The sequence below is a fragment of the Carettochelys insculpta genome, chromosome 13 (assembly GCF_033958435.1).
Source record: "Carettochelys insculpta isolate YL-2023 chromosome 13, ASM3395843v1, whole genome shotgun sequence".
Lineage (NCBI taxonomy): Eukaryota > Metazoa > Chordata > Testudines > Carettochelyidae > Carettochelys > Carettochelys insculpta.
Genome location: NC_134149.1, coordinates 886,548 through 905,776, shown reverse-complemented (window position 1 = coordinate 905,776; position 19,229 = coordinate 886,548). Strand labels below are relative to the sequence as shown.

Here is a 19,229-nt window from a genome sequence, read left to right as displayed (position 1 = left end):
CCGCGCGCTCTCGGGCGCGGGGTCGGGCTGGGCTGAGCTGAGCCGAGTAGCCGCCCGGACCCGATATGGCGGAGCCACGCGGCTGCCCCCCCGGGTGAGTGTCAGCGGCCGGCCGGGGCTCCGCGGGGCGCGGGGGGTTGGGGGCGCGGCGAGGAGGGGCTGGCTCGGGTGGGGGGGAAGGGCCGGGCCAGGCCAGGCCAGGCCAGGTTAGGGGGCGGCGGGGGAGAAGAGAAGGGCCGGGCCGGGCCGGGCCGGGGGGCGGCGGCGGCGGCGGCGGGGGGGGAGAAGGGACGGGCCGGGGGGCGGCGGCGGCGGTGGGGGGATTGGCCGGGCCGGGCCGGGCCGGGCCGCTCGGGTGGGGCGGGGGGAGCGGCGCTCCGCGCAGCCGGCGTTGCCATGGTGACGGTGTGAATGGGGGATTGTGCCGCGCTCAGCTGGTTCCCCCGGCCCGGTTCGGTTCGGTTCCCCCGGCCCGGTTCGGTTCGGTTCGGTTCGGTTCCCCTCGGCCGCCTTCCAGCTTCGCCGGGCCGCCGCTCGTGGCTGCGCGGGCAGGGCCGGCGGGAGCGTGTCCCGCGCTAATCAGCCCGCCCGGCCCAGGCGGCCCAAACCCGGCTGCTGCCGCCGCGGCCCTTCGCGGGCTGGGTGCGGGTGCGGTCGGGGACCGCGCCGTAGAGCGGAGCTTCGCCCCCCGCCGGCGGGCCCTGGGGCCGGGCTCGGACCATCCCTTCGGCGGGAGAGGGACGAGCCGCCCAGGGCAGCCCCGTGGCCGGCCGGAGGCCTCGGCACGCCCGGCCCGTCGGGGTTCCAGGCAGGGCGGGAGGTCAGGCTGCTGCTGGGCTCCTGCAGAGTGAGCCGGTCCGGCGGGCAGGCTTGCGCCGTGCGCTGCCCGGGCTGGGTGAGCTCACCGCTCTGGGGCGCAGAGATGGGAACAAATGCACTGCAGGGACGGATTTGGTCCCGCTCCCACGGGACTCAAGGGCTGCTCAGAGGCTCTGGCCGCTCTGTGAGACGTGGGGTCGCCCTAGCTCAGAACTTGTTTAGCCAGCGGGGAGAGCAGCTTTGCGAGCTCAGTACTTGAGGGGCCATTTAGGGGTGTGCGACAAACAGATCTGAAAAAAAACAAACAAAAAACCCCCCCAACCTGTTAGGGATGGTGCTTGGTCCTCCCAGGGAACAGGGGACTGGCGTCAGTGACCTCCTAAGGTCGCTTCCAGCTCTGTGTGATGTGTGTCTCCCTGTATTATAGGATGAATATGGGCAGGACAGCTCCAGTGCGGTGGCTTTGTGAAAAGTGTTCATGGCAGTTTCGTCTTTTATCAGTTTCCTATGTGATTCGTTTGAGAGCATAGTGACTTTCAGCCCTCTGGATTTTATCCTGGCTGCTCCCACTGCTTCAGCTCTCACTTCTGTATTCATGGTTTCCCTGTCCCATCCTCTGTGGCCTTGGGTGTTCAGCAGAGCCGTAGTCTACACTATTCTACTGCTGCCTCCTTTTCTACCTGAGCTCCATCTTTGCACAGCTAAAGTTTTAGTGTAAGCCCTGGTGATCCCTCTTCTGCCCTCTCCTTGTCTCCAGTCTCTCCCACATGCCATTGTTTCACTAGTATTTCTAATGTCCCTGTTGCTGTGCTCTATGATTCCCACTGCTGCAGCTGTATCTCTCTACATCTTGCCCTCCTACATCTCTGTTCTCTACTCTTCCTTTACCTCTTCCCAGTCCTCTCACTAGGCACCACCTCTTCTCGCATCTAGCTCTGTTCTTGCTGCGATGCTGACCCTTCTTCTGGAACACATCTGTTCCCCTCTGGGCATCCTTTTACTCCTTGCACAGATCTCTTGTCGTGTCAGATTGGTAGCTCTTCAGGGCACAGAATATGTCAGCTCAAGGGTTGTAATAAGTCTTCTAAACTACTAGCGTGCTAGGGGTTACGTACTCATTAATTATAACCTGGTTGCATGGCCACCGGGGCGGCAGGGATGTAGACAGAGATGCTGAGGAGAGTGCTTTGTGATGGGAATGTCTGTCTGCTGCGAGAGGAAAGAGACTGTAGGTGGATGAGGAGGAGGGCCTAGTTGGGGAAAGAGACAATCCCTTAGGTTATCTAGAACAAGTCCTGGAGAGTTAAGAACAAGGAAGGTGTCTTTTTGAGCAGGATCCTGAAGTGAATGGGTAGTGAACAGTAGCTCTTCAGCCTCTGTGAGGAGGTGGACATGCCTGCTGGGCATTGGGGAACCAGAGAGAAGTGGTAACCAAGGTCAAGGCAAGAATGGGAGAAGGCCTGGGGGAAGGTGAATGAAGGGTGTCCTATCAGGAATATGGAGCTCTAAAGGAGGTTAAGTTTAATTAGCTTGTTGTTGGGTGTCATTGCTGGGGGTCAAACATCTTCACTGCTACTTGAGCAGAGGAAGAAAACAGCTTACAGACAATAGTGCTGGGTGACCATAAATTGGCAGGAGGCTGGAACTCTAGGGAGGCCAGACATGTGATTCAAAGGGGCCAGAGAGGCTGGAAACCTTGGTAGGAAGTAACAGAATGGGATTTTGTGGGGAAGTAATCCGGGAGATGGGGAGAAGGTGACACGAGAGGTCTGGGTCTGAGCAGGCACTAGCTCAATGATGGTGGTCGTGTTTGGATCCTTAGCGCTAAAGCAACTTGGCCAAAATGGAGCTGTTCAGAGAAAATCCATAGAAATGATTGGGGCTGAGCGTGATGCATCCAGTCAAATAAGTGGCTAAGGGGTTGGTCTGAGATATTTGCAGGGTGCTAACAAGCACAGTGCAAAAGGCTTGAGTGTGGTATATGGGGTCGCACTACCCCAACTTCCTGACAGCAAGGTGTGCTAGGCTGTGTGAGGCAGTGAGTGGGAGCCTTTGTGCTTAATCAGAGATTGGAAGGTATGAAAAATGCAAGGGGCCTGGGCCAACAGAGCTGAGGGGGATTTCCATCTCAACTTGTGTGATTCTGTGGGACAGAATATAGAATGTTTAGATGTGCAAAATGTTTGGGCAGTGTCACATCTAACTTGCATGCACACTTATTCAGAGTGTGAGTTGGGTGGTTATGTGCACTGATTTGCACAAGCACTTCTTGTCCTTAGCATATTTACAACATGCTTCAGGTGACATTTGACCATTGCTGAATTTGATCCACTGGCTGGATCATTGGTTTCCCTGGCCCGGGCGAGGTACTGGTGGGAAGTGTGACTTGCAGTGTTTGCAGATTACCTCATTATTGGTCACCTTAGCCTGAGAGGCTGATTTAGGCGCTCTGAAGTCTTAGAGATTTGCAGTCTTTAGGATTGAGGACTGCACTGAGGTTAACCAGCTTTGGGACCTAGAAGGAGCCCTCAGCAGGAGGCGTCAGAAGAACCTTTCTCTGGCTGTTGTCAGTGTAAATACCTGTGGAGGAGGAGGGGGAGTTGTAGAATGCTACTAGGAATATGAGGGAGCCTTTCCTTGCTCGGAAGTGGAAGAAGTTTGAAGCAGAAGAGAGGCAGAGAAGTTGCTTATCGAAGCCTAGTCTCAGTCTCCTTCTGGCTCACAGGGTCCCTTAAGTTCCAGAACACTGCCTGCTCTCTCGCCCAGTGTGATGGAGTCGGGGGCGGGGGGGAGTGCAAATGCGAGACTCAGGCTGGATGTGAGAGACAAGCAGAGCAGCTCCCAGTGGCTGAGGATGACCCTGGGGCTACAACTGGCAGGTAACACCTCTGCCCTGAACAAAGAGGAGGGAGGAGCCGAGCTGGTTTTTGAATCGGGGGATGGCAGTGAGAGGCTAGGGGAAGAGAGAGCTGGAAGGCAGCCAGCCTGAGGAGGGGGAAAGCTACACCCCAGAGGGGCACCCCTTGGGGTCTTCTCCCCAGGACAGGGTGGAAAGACTGTCTCTGACTGCTGTACTGGTGCTTCTGTGAGAAACTGGACATCTGTTGCCTAATAAACCTCCTGTTGTACCTGCTGAGTGAGAGTCACTCCTGCCAGTGCACGAGGTGCAGTGCAGGGGGACCCCTGAACCCCATCACACCCAGCCCCTGGTGTGTCCCTGTTGGGTCCCGCAGCCAGCATGAGATCTGTTTGTGGCAGCTTTCCCTGAGCTGCCATGCTCACCAGATGAAGTTCTTGCTTGTTTAAAGGCCTTCAGGGCCCTTAGTTCTGTTATGAAAAGCTTCCAGAGAGCCAAGGGATGTGCTCTTTGTGATAGGCCCTTGGTCTGCAGCATTGAAGTATCTGGACACTCTTGGATGGAGCTTGTGCTGTTTCCTATTGCTAACCCTGGTGTGTTGGTATGGTTCTCTGTAGTTTCTGTTGTCCCTGTAATCGTAGTGTAGGAGGCATCTGATGGGACATGAGAGTTTTTCCCCCACTCTGTAAGGGGCAGGAAGGTTCCTGGGAGGGGTGGGTAATGCCTTGGGTTCTTTTCACCTGGATGGGGGTGCTTTGGACATAGGGGAACATGTAGATCCGCATTTTAGGCAGGAGCAGAGAGGGTGTTAATTTGTAGGAGAGAGATTTGAATTCTTATCTCACCAGTTAAACTACCTTGTCCTATGCAGCCACCCCACCTTTCTATAGCCCCATGATCTCAGCAAGTGAATTAAATGTAGAATCCACTCATTAGCTGGATACATCTAAAAGGGTCTGCAGGGAGTGGTTCAGTGCTGACGTTTAGAGGTCTCATTTTAGCATTGTGCATGTGTTTGCTTAATTTGCCTTTGCTGTTAGCATGGTTGTGCCGTTGCCCATATGCACATGCTGTCAGAGCCATGAGCTTAACTGGGTGGCTGTGTGCGTGCAGTCAGAGATCATACCATCAAGGTGCCTGGGCCACTTGTACCCCTGTGCTGTCAGAACTAATTTTTAAATACATGAGGTGGGCTCATTGGGAAGTTGGGTTCAAATGACCGTAACTAGCAAGCCCTGTGTGCATTTATCTAGTGTGTGTCAGACAGCCGTGGGCAGCGCACATGCACGTAGGGGTGCAGTGTCATCTGACGTATGTGTGTCCGTTTGTAGTCCAGAGAGGAAAGAGAGCCAAGTGGTTTGGGAGCTCTCTGTGTGACCTGGGGCAAGCCCTCAGTTTCTTTGGAGCCTCCATCCCCACCTGTGGAAGTGGGAGAGCAGCCTTGTGCTGCTGCTCTGGGGCATGTGAGAATACATACATTCAACATAGGGAGGCACCCAAGTAGGTACGTTAAAACGAGGTTGATTGTTCTGTATCCCTCTTGGATGGCTTCCCCCAACCAGGAGGGCTGGAAATGCACTTTGGTGGAAAGCTCGATTCGGAAGCCATGCTGCATGATGGGGTGGGAATCAAAAGAGACTGATGCTGTGGTAGATGAGGCTCCTGCCTGTGCTTGAGATAGTCACTGATGGCAGTTGGAGCAAGTCTGCACCTCTGAGACCTTTCACTGCTCTGAAGGCCGGGTTCAGATAGGCCTTAGGACAGTGTGAGAGGGACTGACACCACAAAGCAGTGGTGTCTTGCCCAGGCTGTGTCTGCTGAAAAGTCTCTGCTAAGGAGAAGCCAGGGCTGGAATTTCCAGTGTGACTGCAGGGCAGGGCTGAGGAGCAGTGGCTGCGTGTGAGGGTACGCTCGGGTGCAACAGAGGGAGGACCATGGCTTGGTTCTGAGGGGCACCTGAAGAGCTATGTGAGGGGAGCACTTACACAAGAGAGGGCAAAATGACTTTGCACTACTGGTCTGACTGGTTGTGTGCTTGATGAGTGCCAGAATTGCTAACTGGGAGCAGATTGTCTGTTCAGCTCCATTGCCATCTGCGCAGTGCCCTCCTCCCGCCTCCTCAGAGGGATGCTGGTGTGTGTATGAAACATGAATGCATAAATAAATGTGCCTGTATTTCTCACCACAGCTGAAACTGTGTATCCCAGGTGTCTAGGACAGTGGCTTGGGAGAAAGTGCCCTGAAGGAGCAGGGATGGGAAGTGATGGCTCCAGTTAGCGCTGTCTGGAACTTGGGGAGTTCTCAGGGTCCAGAGGCACATGTGATATTTGTCTGGAAGGGGTTATTGGGTGGGAATTGCCAAAGTCCTACAGAGATGTCACAGAACTCGCACATCAGGCCCTGCCTCCATACAGGTCTCCACTGTAAATCACTCACAGGGCTGCAGAGCACTAAGCTGAAGAGCCACTGCTTCCTGGGCCCTTGGATGGACAGAGACTGGCCCAGGGATGTGAGTGATCCACCCATAACACTGTGGTGGGGAGGTGACCTGTGGTGCTTGTCCCAGGCAGTTGCTAATATGGGAAGGTGCCCATCCTCTAGGGTGGGGAAGGGGCTGATTTTGCTGAGTTCTGTGTTTTCTATCCCATCCCCAACAGTGTGACAAGGCCTTGTTCCAGGTGGTATCGGAGGCTGTTGCTGTAAACTCTGTTTCTCTGCCCCAAATTACAATGCAGTGAAGTCGGCAGCCCCAGCTGCATCCTGGGCAAGGGTGTCTCTTCTCAGCACCTTACAGCCAACTTGCCCACAGGACAGACTTGGCTTTGCAGGCAGATGTGTCAGCCCAACCAGCAGGGCATATGGTGGAGAGTTTGGAGCAGAACCATGCCCTGGAGACTGCACAAAGGTTGTGGTGTGGCTATGTCAGACACTAATGTCCGATTGTTTTATGGGTGATCAGCACGTGTGGCATTCTGCATTCAGGGAAGGGTCTTTGTGCATGGAAGGTAATACTTGAAGAGGCTGATCCTGCATGCTGCCAGAATGGTGGGAGCACACTTCCTAAATGCTGGCTGGGCGCCCTTTGTGTGCTGGTGGCAGGCAGGTTCCACGTACCTGCTTTAGCATCCAGACCTTGCCACAGCCCTTGCGCAATGGACAAGTTCTACAAGGGCAGCCACAAAAGAAGGGGGTTCTGTGTGTGCCAGGGAGGCAGGGCTCTGGGGAGATGGCTGAATGTGTGGTTTGGCTCAGAGCTGTTTTTCTTTCTGGGGGAGCATGGCGGGGGATAGCTCTGTGCATCACCTTCCTTCTGTGCATTTCATGGTCTTGCCTCAGAAATGAGGCCATCCAGACAAAGAAATCCCTGGTATTCCCAGCCATTCTGTGCCAAGCAGTGCTACGGGCTGTATGCATGGCATGTTACAGCCATGCTCATGGGGTGAAGGAGAGAGCAGCTGAATCCCTCAGCCTCTGCTAAGCTTGCTCTGACGTGCCAGTGCTGCAGCCCCCACAAGGATTCCCTGTCATGCCCAAGAGGTGAGTTCTTTCACCGTGGTGCAGACTGGGGTGGAAGTGGGTATTCCACTATGGAAGCTGGAAGCTGTGCCAGCAGAGAGTGCTGGGGAGAAGGACCCATCTGGCCCCCTCCACTTTCCCTGTCTCTGCTTTGTCTTCCGCCAGTCCTTGCCTTGCAGTGTGGGGTGCCTGGGGCTGCGCAAACATTGCCACTTGGGATCCCCTGCTGCTCCTGGTCCCACCAACTGGATTTGTTCTCCTGGAGGAGATGCAGTGATGAGGGGGCTGCTGGTCTCCTCTGCACAGACTGGGGAGAGGGGCATGTTCAGAGCCGCGCAATCTGAACCCAGTGTCTGAGTGGGTGGGGAAGGGCCGGAGGGGCCTGGATGTGAGCAGTGGAGAGTTGCTGGGGTCTGGGAAGTTGGGTCAGCAGGGTCTGGCCTCAGCTTGCCCTGACCCCATGAGCTTACACCTGTGGTTCAGGTAGTTCTCTCCCCTTTGGACTGCAGGAAGAGAAAGCATTGCCTGCAGGGCTCACAAGCAGTCCATTGCTCCTGCCCTGGAGAACAGGCATTCCGCCTCATCTGTGGGGTGCAGGGTGAGTCCCTCTCCTCTCCTATATCCCAGGCTGCACAGTTCCTGGCTTGTATCTTTCCCCTGCTTGCCACCACTTGGCTCTCTTACCTGGGCCCTGATTGCGTGGAGGCTGCTGATCATATCTCTTCCCTGTAGACCTGTATTCAGTTGTCACCAAGCCTGCTGCTGATCTGAGTGGCTTTTGGTAACAGATTACTTGACCCTGCTTTAGTGCCATGGCAGCCTTGGTGTCCCCGGGCATTTGGCTCTCAATGTTGCTTCTCCATGTTGTCTTCAGGTAACCCCTTTGTGTCCAACATTTTGGGACATACCAGCATAAGAACAGGGTCTTGATCTTGCTTTGATCAGTCCTTGTCTACTTTCCTCACCCATATCCTTTTACTTACCTGTGGTGGAAAGCACAGACACCCCAGACTCATCACTGTGTTAAGTCAGGGAAAAGGCTTGGGCATGATGAGCAGTAGGCCAATGAAATTTGAGCTCAGTGTGCAGCTGCTGTTGGGAAGGCCGCTGGGCTGCAAGAAAGTGACAGCAATATTCTAGTGCCATAATCAGTGGGCAGAGACTGGGGTGGAACAGGACACAACTGCTCCAGGCCAGCCCACCTCAAAGGATGGCACAGGGCTTGGACATGTTCTGGGGTAGGTGATGAGAAGAACTAGGGCTTGGGAGAGGCCACGTAGAGAGAGAAACTACTGACAATGTTTGATGAGCAGACAAATAAGAGGGTGAGGTAGAGCTGGGGTGAGCAAACTTGTTACATTAGACCCCACTTTTCATCCCTGTGATTGGCAGGGGGCTCCCCCCAACCTGCCTAATGTAATTCAAATGGACAGAAATTTCGGTTATGTATATATGAAAAAAACTTTCAGCGTGTGCGAGAAAGTAGGTCTGTAGAATGTAAAAACGTTACTAATTGGTGTGTCACTGCGAATACACAGATATAAACTTGCAGCATGTGTGAGAAAGTAGGTCTGTAGAATGTAAAACCGTTACTAACTGGTGTGTCACTGCGAATACGCAGGTATAAACTTTCAGCGTGTGTGAGAAAGTAGGTCTGTAGAATGTAAAACCGTTACTAGCTGGTGTGTCACTGCGAATACGCAGATATAAACTTGCAGCGTGTGTGAGAAAGTAGGTCTGTAGAATGTAAAACCGTTACTAGCTGGTGTGTCACTGCGAATACGCAGATATAAACTTGCAGCGTGTGTGAGAAAGTAGGTCTGTAGAATGTAAAACCGTTACTAGCTGGTGTGTCACTGCGAATACGCCGGTGTAAACTTGCAGCGTGTGTGAGAAGTAGGTCTGTAGAATATAAAACCGTTACTAACTGGTGTGTCACTGCAAATACGCAGGTGTAAACTTTCAGCGTGTGTGAGAAAGTAGGTCTGTAAAATGTAAAACCGTTACTAACTGGTGTGTCACTGCGAATACGCAGGTATAAAACCAGTAACATTTGAACATTTTTAATGAGGTGGATGAGCCTGGGACCCAGGAGCTGATCGTGCTGCACCTCCCCTTAGAAAATTTCACACCTCCCCATTTGTGCATGCCTGCGGCAGAGGGACCTACACCGATGCACCATCTAGAGCAGGGAGGCCAGGGGCCTCCATTCTCCTGTGTTCATGGCACAGGATCAAGTGCCAGTAGGGACACGAAAAGGCAGTGCACTGCAGAAGCAAGTACTTTTTCACGTGCCATAATTGACCTGTGGAATTCTCTGCCGGGAGGTGTTGGAGACTGTGCGTTTAGCACTGAGACATTTAGATGGTGACATGGAATCATAGGATTCAGAGGGACTGCAAGGCTGTGCCAACCTGTGACCGGTGACAGCCTCAGTTCCATTAGGGCAGAAGGACAGCAAAGCGAACCCTCTGGCAGGGGACAAATCCGGTTGCTGGGGGTTAGGTAGAGGCACATTCTCTCCTGGGGGTTCCTGCAGCTGAAGCTGGGGTCTGGATTCTGGTGCTGCTCTGGTCTAGCAATTCCGGTGCTCCTGTTTCAGAGCTGTTTGGATCAGCCTTGTTCACGGCGGCAGGAAAGTAGAAGATGGAGTCCCAGGCTTATTCCTGTGTTGTGGTGGGGAGAGATGTTCCTGCGAGCAGTTTTGCTGTCTCTATCTGGGACCAGGCAGGGGCAAGCAGCGTCTGCCCTGGGTTTTCTGTGCCTATGTATGAGGGTAGCAAGGGGGGGGCAGGGCTCTTTTGTCTATCTCCTCCCTTTCCCCCTTTCTTTCTTGGTGTACATGATGGGGCAGGGGAGCTTGGGGTGAAAGGCTTGGGGTGAGAATTGAGGCTGTTCTGGCAGTCTTTTCTGGAAATATCCAGAGAGCACCTTTCATTTTTACCAAGTGCAAAAATCAGTGTTGTTTGTTAAAAAGATTTACAAAAATAATGCAGTGCCATGGGGCTGCGAACTGGTGCTGGAATGCTGTGTCCTTGTGATCAGCCCTCTGGGCTGCTCTCCCCTCTGTTTCTAGGGAGCTGCCCGGGCCTCTGTCTTGTCACAGCTCAGCCGAGAGCAAGTGCTGTCCTGCAGGAGTCTGGGGCAGGTGGCTGTGGGGCCCTTCCCCCACTCAGTGCAGAAGCAGAAGTGGGGGTGAGGAGAACAGGAGGCAGATGCAGCAGGGGAGTGAGCAACAAAGAATTCTTCAACCACCTGTGTCTTGTTCAAGGGCACACCAGTGCGAAATTCAATTTGTGGATGCAAGCTGTAGTTGGTGAGGAACACCGACCGCTATGTCTGAAGGAGCCCAGCAGTCAGGGAGTACTGCAGACTGTATGTACAGTGTGTCCTGCCTGGCAGCTCTCAGGGAGGCTGACGTCACTTCAGCGGAGCAGTGGCTGCTGCAGGACATGCCTGTGTGAAGTCTTGTCAGGTTCTTCCCTGATGTGGAGCCTTCGGCCTCCATATAGTAGCGCCCCTCCCCACGAGCTGAGCTTGTGCGCTATGCTGGTGCCTACTGAAAGCACCTGGTGGATGCTCCATCATGTCTCCTGCTCACAGCCTGGCAGGACCTGGGACAATGCTGGTAAGAAGGCTGAGATCACGCCCAGCTTGTGCTGAAGTCTGAGAGGTGCTGAGCGTGAAGCCTGCACAGTGTGTGCCAAGAACCTGCGGGGGAGCTGGGTGGGCAGTTGGCCTCTCTCCCTCCCGCTGGGCAGGTTCTGTTCCTCTCCCATCTCTGTGCATTTCAGAGCAGGTTTGTCAGCTGGGTAAAACTTGGATAGTGTCTCAAAGGTGAGGTCTCCCCTGGTGGAGGGAAGGTTCATGCTCCTGCTTGGAGGCTTTTGTGGCATAGTGTCCCCCTTTTCCTAGATCCCAGCTGGGCCTAGCAGGGTGAGTGCTCATACTCTGGTGCTCAGGAGGGTTGTGAGTGGGAGTTGTTCCTGCTCTGGGATCTCTCATAGGACCCAGCTCCAGGTTGCAGCATTTCAGCTTCTGCCTCCCCTACTCCCACATTTGGAGTAGTTTTGTGTCATCTGCAAACTTTGCCATCACACTGTTTATTCCCTTTTTCCAGATCATTTATAAATATGCAGGACACCAGCATTTACCTCTCTCCATTCTGAAAACTGTCTTGTTTATTCCTACCCTTAGTTTCTGATCTTCTAATCAATGTGCTGAGTGGGCTTTGCCTGTGTCAGGAACCCACTTGTTTTGGGGTGATAGTAGTTATTGTGGGACAGGCAGGAAGCACCTTCTCTGTGGCTCTGGTTTCTTCTGCCCTGCTGCTGCTCAGTGGCAAGAGAGGTCCATGTCTAATGACAGCAGCCTCGGTCTGACACATCCCAATCAGAGCAGTTGCTTCTCTGGCCTCAGGTGGAATCCATTGCGAAGCCTCTGTTGTCAACATGCCTGCGTGCGGGAGGAAGGCTGGGGAGAGGGCTGGGCCAGGGCAGGTCTTGTGGCTCCCTTGGCGTCAGTGTGGTGCTCTCTGCGTAGGAGCTGGTGAGGTGCCATAGGCTTCCCAGGGTTTGAGTATTGGGAAATGTTTGAATGTAGCCAAACAAAAGGCAGTATAACTAGGAACAAAGAATGAGGGTGTCATGCTTTTTGGGTCTGTATCTCAGAATGCAGCAGCTCTGCAAAGGATAAGGTTGTGGCAGATAATCCATGAAACGTGAGCTTCTAATGCTAGGATGTAAAGGGGAAAACCATCCTGGGATGAATAAGAGGAGAACTGTAATGGGGGGTAGGAAGGTGAAATTGTCTCTGAATGCAGCAATAGTGAGACCACTGCTGGCTGTTAGGTCTGGGTCTAGAAGAACCTTCCTGATAGCAAGAGACTAGGGATGCATTTACCAAAGAGCAGATTAAGGGGTTATTTGGTCTTGGTCCACCTCATGGCAGTAGGTTTGGTGTGCAAGTAGTGCTGGTGATCCCACTGGCCTTAAACGTGAACTGCAAAACCTGAGTAAGGAAGAGATTTCTGACAGAAGGCAGACAAGGCCTTGTGAAATCCAGCGGCCGGCCCAATGATCGGGGGGCAGGTACAGAGACTGGCTGTAGCCAGGTAAGCAGGCTACATCAGCTATCACCAAGTTCAAGTTGTTGCTCCTTTAATTAGTTCTGTTATACAAAATGGAACAATTTTCACAGGATAGATTTAGAGGCCTCTACCAGAATGGCTCAGATACTCTCCTGCACTTGGGCGGGGGGGGGTCCCAAGTTCAAATTTCTTCGGCTCTGGAAGAGGGTGAATTGAACTGGGGTCTCCAGCATCCTTGGCAAGTGTTTGGCTGGGGGTCAGAAAGAGAACTCACCTGCTCACAGATTCCCAGACAGAAGGGACCACTTTGATCATCTAATCTGATCTGCACAGCACAGGCCAGGAAGCCACCCCAGCTAACTCCTCCTCCTCCAGCATCCAATGAGTCTAGTTCTTTGCTTTTCCAAAAACATCTGAAATTAAAATGAAAAATTTGGGGTTGAAACATTTTGTTTTAATCCTTCCAAAATGTTTTGATTTTTTTTTCAGTTTATTTGAAGCTATTCAGTGATTCAGTGTGGATTTGTTAATAGTTTTGAGTAAAAACTGCATTTTTCAGTGAATAACTGATTTTTCTGAAAAACGTCCCCCAACTCTAATTCTAGGCTGGCTTCAGGAACTCATGGGTGAGGATCTCTGACCAGTATTACGTAGGGCTGGGAAGAGGTGGTTGTACTGAGCCCTTCTGTCCCCTTGAAATGTATCAAACATTTTGGAGGCTGTCTGCCAATGGGGCATTGACTAGACACGGAACATCCCAGCTGCAGTTGCTGCAAGGGTGCAAAAAGCCAGAATGCTGAGTGTCTGTGTATGTGTTGGGGGGAGCAGGTTGGCAGAGGTGAGAGGATGGGAAACTGATAGCCTCAACCTGCCACATGGAAGCTCATGTTTATCCTTCCTAGGTTTTGGCTTTTCCCTTGTCAGCTCTGTTTTGATGAGCATGGGAAAGCTGTCTTCCAAGCTGCTTTCTCTCTGGTAGATCGCTGGCAGGGAGCAGCATTATGCAGAGCAGTCATTGCAGGGGCTGGGCACGGGGGTGGAGCTGCCATTCAGTGTTGGGATGATGAGAGCCTGGTATGGGATGGAGGCCTGGGAGCTGGAGGGATATTGTGTCAGCAGTACACAGTTGACATCAGTCTGTTTTCATCCCAGCCAGTTAGCTGTGGGTCTGTAATGTGAATCTGCTGCAGTCCTTGTACCCCCATAGTATGGTGGAAGCAGCTGCTGTCCATCACTCATGGTGGTGTGGAGCTGGCCTGCGTTTGTGCTAAGGTCTCCTTCTTTGTGCAGTTAGGAAGGTGCTAGTGGTGACTGCACAGCTGGGATTGCACCAGGAGTTTCTGTTCAGTGGGTCCTTTGCAAGCTCCCGTTTTGGAATTATCAGTCTAAGCTTGCTTGAACATTACTAGATACTTTGGGTGGAGAAGTTCTGTAGTTAAGTTAGTGTTGCAGAGTGCCACCTTTCAGGTAGTCTTGCCTTTGTTTGAAGTCCTTTTCATGAAAAATCACAGTATGTGGCTGCCTCGGAGCCTGCCCACAGCAAGAAGTTCACCTTATCCATTGAGTTTAAACAAAAATAAACACACTTACCTCTCTGGCGGCAGCAGAAGTTTAATGTACCTGAAAAAACTGATTAACCTGGTAGAGTTATGGTAGACCAAATTGCTATCTGAGCTCTGCCCCTTGCAGAGAGGTGTGGGGAAATGCTGTAAAAATGTCATTTTGCTTGTTTGGAGAGTTCGTTTTGGCTTCTTTGAGTTCCACATTCACCTGACTAACTGCCCAAGTGGCCAGGTTTGTGCTGTGTGGTGTTTGTAAATGACGCTAGGTAGTGGACGCTCCCCTCTGTGATTTTCCTCTACTTTGCAGGTACATGGTATGTGCCTCAGATCGGGGCAACTAGCATGTGAGTACATCTGTCAAACATGACGTGGGGATGTGATGCTGGCACTGGGAGGCAGTCAGTCCCTAGCGGCATCGGAGACTCCATGCATACTGGCTGGAGGAGTGTTGGTCGGAAGCTGCAGTGACCATCTGTTTCATTTTGTTCAGGACAGCCCTTTTTAAACTCTGTCCTACCCATACCAATTTGTTTGCAAAAGCTGGAGGCAGTGTAGAGGAGTGGAGTGATGTGTTGGTGCTGGGACAGTCTGAACAACCAGCAACAACCTCAAGTGGAGGGGCCAGCCCTAGATGGGTAGGGGATGGCTTGGATAGGCAGCTGGGGCCAGCAACAAGCAGGAGATAAGCAGCCAGATGAGCAACAGAGGGAGGAGCATGGGCCAGCACAGGCAGTGTCTCATTTTCCCTTGGGGAAATCCAGCAGTGTGGGAAGGGGAGTGTGTTGGCTGTGGGGAACAGGGCTGGTCACTAGCAGCACGTGCTTTGGCTGTGGCAGTGACTGGCACTAACAACGAGGGTAATAGTGGCCACACTGATCTCTGGTGTGCACAGAGTCATAGGGGTGGAAGGGACCTCAGCAGCACCCTGCACTCACGGCAGGATGAAGTATTACCCAGACCATCCCTGACTGTCTGTCTGACCTGCCCTTAACGATCTCCAGTGATACAGAGCCCACAACCTCCCCAGGTGGTTTATCCCACTGGCTGACACGCCCGGCAGTTAGCAGCAGGTGTGGGTTAACACCCCCTCCCGCCCAGCAGTTAGAGGGTGTGGATTTTGATCCAGCACCTGTTGCTTTGGCTGGCTTTGTGGTGGGCAGAGTTGAGGCTGTCTGGGTGAGACAGGTGATTGGGCATGGAGGGTTGGTTTTCCATGTGTTTGGGCGAGTCTGCTGTGTAGGGCACTTGCTGTGTCTGTGGCTTAGAGGAGTTTCCCATTCTTGTTGCTTAGCTGTCTTTCACACTGTTTGAATAACTAATGGTTACGGTCACCCCCACGGCTCCATGCACGCCAGAAATCAGTGTGTTTCACGCTCCAGATGATGCAGAGCAAGTACATTAGCTATCACTACAGTGCACTGTATGTATGGGGAAAATGGTCCACTCTCTCCTGCACTCCCGCAGAGGGCTGCATGCACTGGTGGTCTCAGTGCAGATCATCCACCGTTACCGCAGCCAGGGGATAGTTTGGCCATGCCTTGCCCTCCCATCCCCGGTTAGTAAATCACTCACTGAGGAGTCTCAGCCCAAAACCTGTGAATCCAGCCCTTTCTGTGCTTGGCCATTCCCGACGAGGACAGCCACCACTTCATTCCAAGACGGGCTCTTCCTTTTTTCCCACAAACGTGCAACAGTCCTGAAGAAATCCACCCTGCATACTGCAGTCCTGGCCAATTCCGCGTTCCTGAGCAAGCTCATTTTGACCCTAACCAAAGGCCAGCTATAAGCCATCTAGTTGAAGCCAGTGTCCTAGACGTTGCCTTATCTGGATTCAGGCAAGGACTTGGACAGGAAGTGTGATCATGTTACTAATAGATGCTCTACTTTTGTCACTGGCAAGAGGACAGACATTCAGTCTCATTCTCATTGGCTTCTCCATGGGGTTTGACACTGTGCTGCTTCTGTCTCACCTGAGAGAGATGGCAAGGATTCACAGCAGTTCACTAAAATGATCTGACTCTTCCTGGAGGGATACCACGACAGTCACACTTTGTCAGAAAATGGGTGCTCTAGCCCAGTACCCTGTCTTCTGAGAATGTCCAATACCTAGTGCTTCAGTTTCTAGCAGTTATAGCCTAGGAACACCCAGCACATGGGGTTGCATCCCTGGCTATCTTGCTAATGGCCATTAATGGACCTATCTTCCAGTAACTTAATTTAGGGTTTTTTTTTTAACTCTGTTATAGTTTTGGTCTTCTCAGTATTCCCTGGCAACAAATTCCATACATTGAATGTGTGTGTATGAAGAAGTACTTCCCTTTTTTGTGTTTTAAATCTACTACCTATTAATTTTGTTGAGTGTCAACCTTCCCCCACCCTCCTCTCCCTCTCTTTTGTTAGGTAAAGGGGTAAATAACATTCTTCTTCACCTTTCTCCACACTAGTCAATGATTTTATTGTCCTCTATCATATCTCCTCCAACCCCCTTAGTTTTCTCCTGTCCAAGCTGAACAATCTGCATCTTTTTATGTGTTCGCCTATGGACACTGTTCTACACCTTTAACAAATTTTGTGGCTCTTCTGTGTGCCTTTTCCAGTTCTGATAGGTCGTCTTTATGACGGGGGTGACCAGGCCTGCATGAAGTAGTCTACATGTGGGTACACGCTGGGTCTATACAGTGTCATGATATTGTCTGTCTTCTCATCTGTCCCTTTCCTAATGGTTCCTAACACTGTGAGGTTTTTTGACTGCTGCTGCACATTGAGTGGAGGTTTTCAGAGAATTATGCATAGTGACTCTGAGTTTTCTTTGTGGAATGGTAACAGATAATTTAGAATCAATCATTTTGTATGTATTGTGGGGATTATGTTTCCAGTGTGCATTACTTTGCATTGATGAACATTGAATTTCATCTGCCATTTTGTTGCTTTTCTAACTTTTCACTGTCTGCTTAGCACTTAACTGTCTTGAGTACTTTTGAATCATCTGCAGACTTTGACACTTTGCTATTTACCCCTTTTTCCAGATCATTGATAAATATGTTGAACAGACCATGGGTCCATCAAGCCCAGTATCCGGTCTTCTGACAGTGGCCAATGCCAGGTGTCCCAGAGGGAATGAACAGAACAGGGAATCATCAAGTGGTCAATTCCCTGTTGCCCATTTCCAGCCTCTGGCAAACAGAGGCTATGGACACCCTCCATGCCCATCCTGGCTAATAGCCATTGATGGACCTATCCACCATGAATTTATCTAGTTGTTTTTTAAATATGCTATAATCTTGGCCTTCACAACATCCTCCAGCAAGGAGTTCCACAGGTTAACTGTGTGGTGTTTGAAAAAATATTCCCTATTGTTTGTTTTAAACCTGCTGCCTATTCATTTCATTTGGTGATGCCTAGTTCTTGTGTTGTGAGCAGAACAAAATAACAATTCCTTATTTACTTTCTCCACACCAGTCATGATTTTATAGATCTCTATCATATCCCGCTCTTAATTGTCTTTTTTTCCGAGCTAAAAAGTCCCAGTCTCATTAATCTCTCCTCATATGGCAGACAGTCCATACCCTTAATCATTTTTGTTGCCCTTTTCTGAACCTTTTCCAATTCCAATATACCTCTTCTGAGATGGGGTGAACACATCTGTACACAGTATTTCAGATGTGGACATACCAGGGAATTTATATAAAGGTAATATGACATTTTTCATCTTATTATCTATTCTTCTCTTAATGATTCCCAACATTTTGGTTTTTTTGACTGCTGCTGCACATTGTGTATGTTTTCAGATAACCATCCTCAATAACTCCAAGATCTCTTTCTTGAGTGGTAACAGCTAAGTCAGACCCCATCATTTTCTATGTATAGTCGGGATTATATTTTCGATAGTGCATTACTTTGCATTTATCAACATTAAATTTCATCTTCCAATTTGTTGCCCAATCACCCGGTTTATTAAGATCCCTTTGTAGCTCTTCACAATCTGCTTGGGATTTAACTATTTGGAGTAGCTTTGTATCATCTGCAAATTTTGCCACCTCACTGTTTATCCCTTTCTCCAGGTCATTTATAAATATGCAGGACACCAGTATTTACCTCTCTCCATTCTGAAAATTGTCTGTTTATTCCTACCCTTAGTTTCTGATCTTTTAACCAGTTACCAATCAAAGAGAAGACCTTCCTTCTTATTCCATGACAGTTAACTTTGCATAAGAGCCTTTGTTGAGGGACCTTGTCAAAGGCTTTCTGAAAAATCTAAGTACACTATATCCACAGGATCTCCCGTGCCTGCATGCGTGTTGACCCTTTCCAAAAAGTCTAATAGATTGGTGAGACATGACTTCCCTTTACAAAAGCTGTGTTGACTCTTCCCCAACAAATTATGTTCATCACTGTGTCCAAAAATTGTGGTGTTTACTAGAGTTGCAACCAGTTTGCCTAGTACTGAAGTCAGACTGCGTGGTCTGTAGTTGCCAGGATCACCTGTGGAGCCCTTTTTAAAGATTGGCATCACATTAGCTATCTTCCAGTCATTTGGAACAGAAACTGATTTAAATGACAGGTTACAAACTACGGTTCTGCAATTTCACATTTGAGTTCCTTCAGAACTCTTGGACGAATGCCATCTGGTCCTGGTGACATATTACTGTTTAGTTTATCAGGTTGTTCCAAAACCTCTTCTAATGATGCCTCAATTTGAGACAGTTCATCAGATTTGTTACCTGAAACGAATTGCTCGGGTTTAGGAATCCCCTTCACATCTTCAGACGTGAAGACTGATGCAATGAAATCATTTCGTTTCCCTGCAATGGCCTTTTCATCCTTGAGTGCTCCTTTAGCATCTCGGTCATCCAGTGGCCCTACTGGTTGTTTAGCAGCTTCCTGCTTCTGATGTACTTAAAAGATTTTTTTGCTATTACTTTTTGACTTTCTGGCTAGCTGTTCTGCAAAATCTTTTTTGGCCTTCCCAATTATATTTTTGCACTTGACTTGGCAGAGTTTGTTCCTTTCTGTTTTCCTCACTAGGATTTAACTTCCATTTTTAAAGGATGCCTTTTTGCCTCTTTTACTTTATTGTTTAACCAGGATGGCACTTTTTTGGTTCTCTTAGTACATTTCCTAAATTGGGGTATACGTTTTAGTTTAACCTCTATTATGGTGGCTTTAGAAAGTTTCCATGTAGTTGGCATGGATTTCACTATAAGTACTGTACCTTTTAATTTCCATTTAACTAACTTCCTCATTTTTTTATAGCCTCCCTTTCTGAAATTAAATACTACAGTCTTGGGCCAGTGTAGTATTTTCCCAGCCACAGGAATGTTAAATTTAATTATATTATGGTCACTATTACCAAGCGGTCCAGAAATATTCACTTCTTCGACCAGAT

At 50.5% G+C, this 19,229-nt stretch overlaps 1 protein-coding gene across 4 annotated transcripts in view; it reads left to right on the top strand.

Moving 5' to 3' along the window:
• Positions 1 to 19,229, top strand: part of NLGN3 (neuroligin 3) — a 135,121-nt gene continuing 115,892 nt past the window's right edge. For all 4 annotated transcript variants that reach the window (XM_075007417.1, XM_075007416.1, XM_075007415.1 and 1 more), the window contains exon 1: positions 1 to 94. The gene's annotated coding sequence lies outside the window, so the exon portion shown is untranslated. The remainder of the gene's footprint in view (positions 95 to 19,229) is intronic.